We start from the raw sequence: 9,545 nt of genomic DNA, 5'->3' as shown, positions 1-9,545 counted from the left end.
TCAACTAAAATCTCTTTGCCCACTATTACTACACCAAAACGAAATGTTTTTTTCTGATGCCTGAATAAGAACCAAATAAAATGATTTAGTCAAAAGACTAAAAGTAATTGAAATGTTGCTGTTAAATACAAACATTGCTCTCCACCATGCAGCCAGAAAGACTTTCGGTCTATATTCGTCAATTATTGCATCATTCAGGCTTTTCTCACCTGAGGCTCATCTTGAACAGTCATGCTCTTTCTCAACATATTCCTGTAGCTTAAATGACTCACTAAAATGCAAAGCGGTTGCTAGTTTGACAGACTAAACATCAACAATCAGGCTAAATGATATCATTATGAGGTAATTTTCCACTCCGGGAGAATCGGCTCTCGGCGTGTAGTAGGCACACAAAAAAACGTAGGCAACCTTTATGGATTAAAGGGCTGAAAACTGTCCTGAGGAATGACAATTTATGAATCTTTAAAGTCTTTACAAAAATATACACATCGATTTAGGGTGTACCATTATGTTTACTCGCTGCAGTTTTTTTTTTGTATCTTCTTGGGAGAGGATGACATGCTTCCAGCCCATTGTTTCCTGGGTAATGCCTTTGTCTTGTTGTTTTTTCTAAATGTATAACTTGTTCCTCCATGGAGTCTGTTCTCGTTGCACAGCTGCAGACCTGGCACATGACCTGGGTTTGATCTCCAGACCACTAATGATCAAACCATTAATCACTGAGTATTACTCCAAGTCAGCAATGCATTCGTCCAGGGCACAGACCATTTGATCCTTTTCATAATTCTGTTTTCTTTTATTTCTCCCATCTTGTCCATTCTCATGTTCTGCTGCTTCAATATGTTTGCAATCTTTTCAGACATAAAATGTCTTAATGTCCCCCAATACTTCCTCCTGTGTTGTTGTCCTTGGTTCTGTTTTGCTGAGTCGTGTTTGCTTCTTGCCAGGCAGCTAGTAACAACGCTATAACAAAAGGTAGAAATGTTAAGGTCACATTTATTCAGATAACCTTTTTTTTCCAGAAATAATATGTTTTTCAAAAAGAAGACAAAGAGAACGTGCTGGAATTATTACGTGGAAGTCAAGGACACATGAAAGTGATCAGCAGACGCCTCTGAAGAAGACTGGCATTTGACAGTCGAAACATGTCAGGAGATCAAATTAAATTTCCTGAAAAAAAGTTGTCTGAATAAATGAAACAACATAATATTCAAAAAGAACTTGCTGAAATTTAAATTTAGAGCTAGGCTAAGCTAGGTATTTGGGCAGCAGTTGTTAAAAGCAATTATTTTGAAAAACACACTTTTTCTCTAAAGTCTTGTCTTGTCTTCTATACCTGCTTATCCTGTACAGGGTCACAGGGGATGTTGGAGCCCATCCCAGCAGACAGAAGAAGTAAGGCAGGGACTTTCCCTGTAGTCATTTACCATAGCCAAAGCCTAGAGATATGGGGCTTCTATGGTAAATATGGTAGATAGGTCTTAGCTTGATATGCCAACCAATGACAGCAGCTTAGTTGTCACTACTTTTGCTGCTAAACTGCAGCATGGTTCATGGCTAAACTAGTCTGGGACACTCTGATGTTCTATCTCTCTATCCTGTTCTGTTCTTCCTTCTTTCCACTAACCCCAGCCAGTCGAAGCAGATGGCTGCCACCTCTGAGCCTGGTTCTGCTGAAGATTTCTTCCTGTTAAAAGAAAAACTGTTAAAAAGGAGTTTTTTTTCTTCCCACTGTTGTTTATGCTTGTTCATGTGGATTTGTTGGGTTTTTTCCTTTTTATTACAATTTTTGCATTTTGAAAGTGCTTTGAGATGACTTGCTGTAATTAGCGCTATATAAATAAAGTTGAATTGAATTGAATAAACTCTGTTGTACAAAAAGGACCGTCTGCAAGTTCAATAAAAGGAGATAGGTTCAAAGCCCCAAACATGACGTGATCAAACAAAAACTTTAATTGTGGCCATGAATCAACAATGATGTTTTGCATGAAACAATGATTCATGGCCATATAATAAGTATAAAGTGCCCACTAAAGTCACCGGTTTGCAATATTCCATTTGAAAACCATCTCTGCCTGTCATTGCACGATCTCATTAGATCTCTGAAGCTAAGCAGGTCTGGGCCTCGTTAGTAGTTGGATGGGGACCACTGAGAATTCCAGGTGCCACAGTGGGGGACAGTCACTCCAGTGGTATCTGTCATTGTGTCCTTGGACAAGACACTTCACCCACATTGCCTAGTATGAATATAGTGTGTGAGAGAGTGTTGGCTACAAAAGTAGCTTACCACCACTAAGTGTGGAGTGAAAGAATAATCCCTTGATTCTGTAAAGTGACTTTGAGTGTCCAAAAAAGCTCTATATAAAATTAATTACATGCCACTTTGTAATAAGGGTTCATTGCAATGCCATGCTTGTTTTGAATTTAACAGGAAGTTTTGTCAGTAGCAGAATGGAGGGTCTCCGAAAATCTCTGAAATGCCAGAATTAATGTCATGTGTATATGTAAATTTTGTGGATCAAATGTCCAGATGTTGATATTGTACTTGGTCACTTTCTCACAACTTTTAAAAGTCCAGCTATTTTTCACCAATCTCCATTAGTTCTAAGAACCCCGAAAACATAGTATTTGAGGTTTATTTTCCCAAACTCGCCTGTTTTCCAGAGTTTTAGCCTCTGAAAAGTCACTTTCTGAGCAACTCTACACAAACAGGCTGATTTGCAAACTACTTATGCATATTCATGAGTGGGCGTGTCTATAGATGGGACACTGACTTCCTCCTCCCCGCAAGGTGACATAGGGCCAGAGAACGGCCCGCCCTCCTCCCACCCAATCTGTAGCCGAGCTCATGCTGCTATATAAACACGAGACAGAGTATGGGGGCGGGGCTTTCACCGGTACATACATAGACTGTAGAAAATACATAGCACTGCTTGAAGGACGCTGAAATGCTCACTATTGTGGGCGTGTCTGTTTACATGTCAATCACGGCAGAGAGCTTCCTAGAGGCGCGGCTTCTCCAGCTCAGTGCTGCTTCAAATTTGTCATCAAAGTGGGAACGCGTCATCAAATTGGAGCGCGGTGTTTGGGCTCGCCCTGCAGTAAGAAAGGAGCAAATCACACTCTAACTAACGATTGAAGCCCAAATAGCACCTTTATCATGTTTAAAGCACAGAAAAGTCAATTTAGCGTAACATGGGCCCTTTAAAGATGGAGAATCAAAGATATTTAGCCTCAGTGTGCTTTAGGTTTATGTCATTGTAGGTTCCAAATGCAACTTGGGAAACTCTACTGAAGTATACTTCAGTGGGAACGGTCATCATCCTAATCATACTTATAGTATATAGTTGACAGCATATACTCATTGAGTTTGTAGTGTATAGTACGTTAGTGTGACATTTAGAACACAGCTTATGTTTAATCACTTTTTGCTTCATGTAATTTCTGGTCTAACTAACTAAAAAGATTCATTTAGATCCTTTATATCATTCATTATGAAGTCATTCCCTGATAAAAGACAAGGTGAAAACTTCTGAAACGTGTTGTGTAACATCTTTCACTGAACACTGATCCCATTTATACAATAGCTTATTATCCTGATCACTTTTACAGTACCGGCTGTCATTCATACTCAACATGGAGACTGTTTTTGATGAGATCATGAGCAAATAACAATCTTAGGATGATATAACGCAGAGTAACGTAAGTCAGGAATTCAGTAATCCCCGTACAGCCCTGCACACGCACACGTAAAATGCTCAGCAGTCCGATGAATGAACACGCAGCCCTATTTTCCTCCTAATTGCTTTTGAAAACATGTCAAGGAGCAGAACAACACAGGGAGTGACAGCTCGCAGTGTTTCCCTGCGGCACTCGGTCTACAAGCACAGACAGTGACATGAAAGTGCTCGCACCCTTTGTGGTTTCGCTCACATGGGTGACCGATTGATTAAATCATAAATCAGCCTCATCCCAGGCCCCGGGCCATGGAGCAGCCCACACTGCTAACTCCAGCTAAGTTCCAGCTTATGGTAGTGAGAGGGCGTGGCCACGTTGAGCAGGTAAAATGGGTGCAATAGAGAAGAAAAAAAAGAAAAAAAAAAGGTGGGGTCATGGAAATGGCTTGTATGAGATAATTGTGTGTTATTACCCAGACAGGAAGGGATGGATAAGGAGAAAAGAGGGGCTGAGGAGGGATAGAAATGTGTTAAAAAGACAAAGGACAAGAACACTAGAGCACTGCCAAAACAGAGAGAGACACGAGGAGACAGATATGGAGACAAAGAGGGAGAGAGAGAGCAAAGAGGAATGCAGTAAATCCCTGAGTGACTGAACAATCCTCTGGAGGAAGAAAAGAGGAATTTTTATGTGCTGCAGGTGAGCAGAACCGAGAGGGAGGGAGAAGACGGAGCGAGGGGAGAAGAAGAAGAAGAAGCAAAAAGTAGATAGACAGATGGAAAAGAGGGAGAGGGCGGGGGGCGGCCAAAGGGAATTTACAGAAGGCGTTAAAAGATTCGATTGTTGCAAAGAAGAAACCACACAAGGGGTATAAACGAGGCAAAGGGAACACAAAATGACACCAAATGGCACCAAACTCACTAGGTTGAAAAGTTGGCACGCACAATGAAATGCCAAAGGAGGACACAGAGAGACATATGGAGAAAAGATTGGGGGGGAAAAAAGCACTTGAAAGCAACAGACACAGACATTGTAGAAGAGGAGGTCCTTCAGGTTCACTGCCTGACCACTGAGAACCAGGAAGAGTTCTGGAGATGCTCTGACCGCAGTCGTCTGGAGCAGCACAGTTTCAAAAACCTTCTGCTGCTTAAAACATCAACTTTGAGGAAAATAGTTCACATGCTGTTTGACTTATCATACCCACCAACAGATGTCCCAATAAAGAGATTATCAGGGTTATTACTTTTATGGGGTATTGTATTTTTATTAGCCCATGCCCTCGAAACAATGTAACATAAATAAGAAGTTGATGATTTATGAGGATCATTAAGTGGTTGGCATCATCTCTGCCTTTCGGTAAGAAGGTCTGAAAGCAACTGATTGGGTCTGGTCCTCGACTATTTTTCTAGCCATGTCAGAGGTTCAAGCTTTCCTTTATATGCATGTGTCAAACTTAAGACCCAGGGGCCAAATCTGTCCCTTTAGACCAGTGGTTCTCAAACTTTTCAGCCTGTTACCCACAAAATAAAGCTTCCAGAGACTGGGGACCCCCACTGTACCTGAAGGTGGTTGAACACAGACATGAACGTTGAAGAACAGTCATGTGGAGACAGGACCATCTATAAGGGGGAATAAAGGGGAGAGATTTTTTGGGGTCCATCCATAAAGTCAGCAAAATGATGGTTCGTTGTTCTATAAATCTGTGATAACCACATTTATTTATTTATCTGAATTATATCCACTGTTATCCAGGAAGTGTACTATTAAATGGGCCATAGTATATAGTCATCTTAAAGATTAAAATCCTTGTTTTAATCAGAAATGAAATGGGTAAAAAGTGATAAAAAATGGTAGAAAAGGTGGTGAAATGGGATTTTTAAAATCAGAAAAATTCATTAAAAGTTGCAAATTAGAGTGGCCAAAAACAGACAGAAAAAGTGGTACAAAATTAGCTTAAACTGGCAAGTAATGGACATGGCAAATCATGAATGTGGCAAAAATTGGCAAAAATGAGCATGAAATATGGTGAAAAGAGTTTAAAAGTGACAATAATGGGACAACATGTGACATTAGGTGGGAAAAGTGATGGAAGAGATTTACAACTTCCAAACATGTTTTGAAAGTGGGAAAAATGCAGAAAAGGCATTGAAATTAGATGGAGAAGTGACAGAAATGGGAGTAGTGCATTAATTAATGCATTAAAAGCAGCCAAAATATGGCAAGAAAAAGTGATGAAAATAGGTTAAAATATGGCGAGTGATGTAGTTGATGTAGTTGCAGAAAAATGGTAAAAATAAACAAAAATGGGCTCAAATTGTTCAAAAAATATTCTCAGTTTCTTGAAAGCAGCTGAAGTGTCTTGCAACCCAAAATGGGGTCCTGATTCCAAGGTTGAGAACCACTGCTTTTAGAGCATCCAATTTGGGCCGCAGGAGAAAGTAAAAAAATACTGATTAAACAAGTATCATTGTGTAATTGATAAAATAATTCAGTTGTAGACATCTCAGTAACTTCAATTTCACAAACATTACAATATTTTCTGTTTTTTTTTCCCCAACTTAAATCTCATGATGGCAGTCATTTTTATTGGTAAATTGTGGAAAGAACTCTACATTTTCTGCAATTTCTCACACACAATTCTACAAAGCTTCTTTAAATTACACAAAACTGGTCACAAAATCAAGAAATGTTTAAGTTAGGATCCTGGAAACACTGTGACATTTCTCTGATAAACATTACCAGTGCCTTATATACTTTAGATCAGTGTTTCCCAACCAGGGGTATGCGTACCCCTAGGGGTACGTGACCATATTGCAGGGGGTATGTGTAAAATTTAAGAATTTATTTCCAAGATAAAATATTCTCAGTCATTTCATGAGTCCGTCAATAAAATGGTACGTGTGCGCTATGACTTGTTTTTAAAGTTTAAAAGCCTGTTTAAAGAAGACATATTCAAAGAAGCTCCTTTTGTGGTAAATGTCATACATGTTATGTATGACAAAGGCAGGTTAATTATTTGTTTTGTATCATTTATATTACTTATTATTTTTTATTTATTCTTATTTTTTTTCTAATTTCAACTTTATTATTTTTCTTTAACAACAATATAATCATAATATACTAGTATTGATAATACAGTATTAATAATACAAACATTTACTATAATAATATTTCTTATATTTATCATTTTTATTGCCTTGAAGGCAACATAATTTCATGTTTAATTTGAGTTAAATAAGATAAGATAAAGCCTGAATATTAATTGTTCAATTTAAGGAGATGAAATAAAATGACGCGTTGAATATTCAGTTGTTGTTATGTTCTACTTTTGGATAATCATGAACACGTATGAGTGAGGGGGTACTCATGGTTTGACAAAAAGCTTGGGAACCACTGCTTTAGTATGTGACTCTGTTGAACTGCTCTTCTGTTTAGTCAGTATGTGTGGGTATGTGTACGTTTCTTAGTGACACTCCCTGTGTGTGTGCGTGCACGGGTGGGTGATTGTGTAATCAGGTCATCCCACCCTCTGCATACAGGTGAGTCCTGCTCATTAGTCAGTCAGTAAACTAACTTCCTACATCACTTACAGTAGTCAGTTGTCAACCACACTGGACCCAGTAAGATTTCACAAACACGGGAAGTGGTTTAGACTGGTGGTCAGATTTCCCACTTCAAAATTTCCTCAATAGAGTTTACTCATAGGTTTACTGTTCCATTTAGTTTCTGTTATATCGTCTTTCCCTATTTAGATGACTTTACTGGCTATTAAACTTGTGAAATGCTGCTAAATAGGGTTAATAGAGTCAACTATTGTTGTGAATTTCACATTTATAAGCTTCAAATGACTTACTAAAATCATGCTACTAGAGCTTTAACATGTCTGTTTGCTACACTTTTGACCCTCAGACACCAGTTTTTTAGGGAAAATATCATGGAAATGTGTGATTTAGTCCCCAAACACTGCTTATCTGAACTCTGCCTCATGAAAACAATGCTCTGAACTATCAGGAGGATAAAGCAATATAAATCATAAGTCTGAGATGACAGTGTTGCTTGTATATATTGTACAAAAATCAGACAGAAAGACCAAATATTGTGGCTTGATTTTGTCAGACCAATGGAAAAAGACACTTAGACACTAATGTACTATACACTACAAACTCAATGAGTATATACTGTCTACTATATACCATAAGTATGATTAGGATGATGAGTGTTGCATCTTGGGAAATCCAAATTTCCCAAGATGCATTTGGAACCTACAACAACAAAAACCTGAATCACACTGAGGACAAATATCTCTGTTGATTCTCCACCTTTAAAAGTTCTGAAAGCATTTTATGCGAGAAAGTGACCAAGTAGAATATCAACATGTGCTCATTTGATTCATAAAACTCGCAGAAAACACATTTCATGCCAACATTTCAGAGAAAAACTAATAGAAGACAAGAAGAGATGCTTTTGTTTTGAAAAAGGGATGTTTGATTTTTAGCTTGAAGCTGGTCTAAGGACGATTTCTACTCGCAATGCATCGTGGGGCTTAAAAAATGTCCCCATATAGTACATCCGGGTATTTCTCACATACTCAATCATTTCATACTATCTAAAGTGAACCCACTACATACTATAATTTTGACATCAGACTTTGTATGAGTAGTACTTTACTATGACGTTTCAAACACAGCCACTATCTTTTCAGATAAGTTGACAGCAGTGCATGCCCAGACTATGTCAGGTATGACTTCAGTTGCTGGAAGTCTGATATTTATTATATTTCAGTGACTAACCGCTGTAATCTGAGACTTTGTCAGTAACTTTGCTTTCTTGTAGCAAAGTAAATACAGAGTGAGTCAATGTAATTGTAAATGTTTGTACATTTTCTTTGGCCACTTTTTCAAATCCAAAGCATCAATGATTATGTGATCAAACAATAAGGATGAAAGTTGGGGCGAAAAAGTATTTAGACACCAATTGTGCAAGTTGTCCCACTTAAAAAGATGGTCTGCCCTTAGCAAAAAGTAGTATACTTGAACTTCATTGTATTAAGTATGCTTGAATATAAGTATAAGTATAGCAAGTACACCATGGACTATGTACTTGTAGCGTACGAGAAAGTATACTAATTTAATATTTCTTCGGACTAAATTGGAACATTTTAAGTTTATAAAAGTACACTTTTAAGTATACAACAAGTACACTTTTAAGTATACAACAAGTACACTTATCTACATACTACTCATGTACGAGGTATATACTTGTTGTTATACTTTAAGTGTACTTGTAAGTTTGCGAAGCATACTATCTATAGACTTGAAATATACTTTTTTAAAGTATTCTTAAAGTTAATTAATACTGTAAGTACACTAGACTGCAATAAACTTGATCAATAAAGTCAAGTCAAATGTTTCTCTGTTTTTAAGTATGTTTTTAAGGTACATAAAGTTAATGCAGATGAGCACACAAACTCTTTACTGTAAACTTCTAAACTCCAGCACTACATGATCTTGAACATATAATTTTTTTTTTTTTTTTTCACCTTGTCTGCACATGCTGTTGAAGGTTAACACTACAAGAAGTGCAATCTTTTAACAGCAATGCATATTTTATTATTGCAATTAAATAAATGAATTTATTTCATTGCATAATTGTGACCATCACCAGCCCTCCCTAGGGAAGGGTAAATACTTTATTAAAGGGAGGATGTAAAAAAGAGAGGGCAGTGTTACACCAGGGTGAGGGGGGTGGGGGGGGAGTTAACAGGGAGGAGGGATACAAGATAGGAAAACGAATGGGTGGGGAATAGTCAATAAGTTTCAAGTGATACGATGTGAAATTGTGGTTGTGTATATTGTGCTTATTGTTGT

At 37.8% G+C, this 9,545-nt stretch overlaps 1 protein-coding gene across 1 annotated transcript in view; it reads right to left on the bottom strand.

The window, feature by feature from the left end:
• Window positions 1-1,126: 1,126 nt before the first annotated feature.
• clcf1 (cardiotrophin-like cytokine factor 1) overlaps window positions 1,127-9,545 on the bottom strand; it is a 41,330-nt gene continuing 32,911 nt past the window's right edge. The window contains exon 4 of the mRNA XM_028459338.1: window positions 1,127-1,170. The gene's annotated coding sequence lies outside the window, so the exon portion shown is untranslated. The remainder of the gene's footprint in view (window positions 1,171-9,545) is intronic.

This window comes from Gouania willdenowi, chromosome 10 (assembly GCF_900634775.1).
Source record: "Gouania willdenowi chromosome 10, fGouWil2.1, whole genome shotgun sequence".
In the NCBI taxonomy this organism is placed as follows: domain Eukaryota; kingdom Metazoa; phylum Chordata; class Actinopteri; order Blenniiformes; family Gobiesocidae; genus Gouania; species Gouania willdenowi.
Note: the sequence above shows the minus strand (reverse complement) of the source record. Positions and strands in the feature narration are given on the sequence as shown.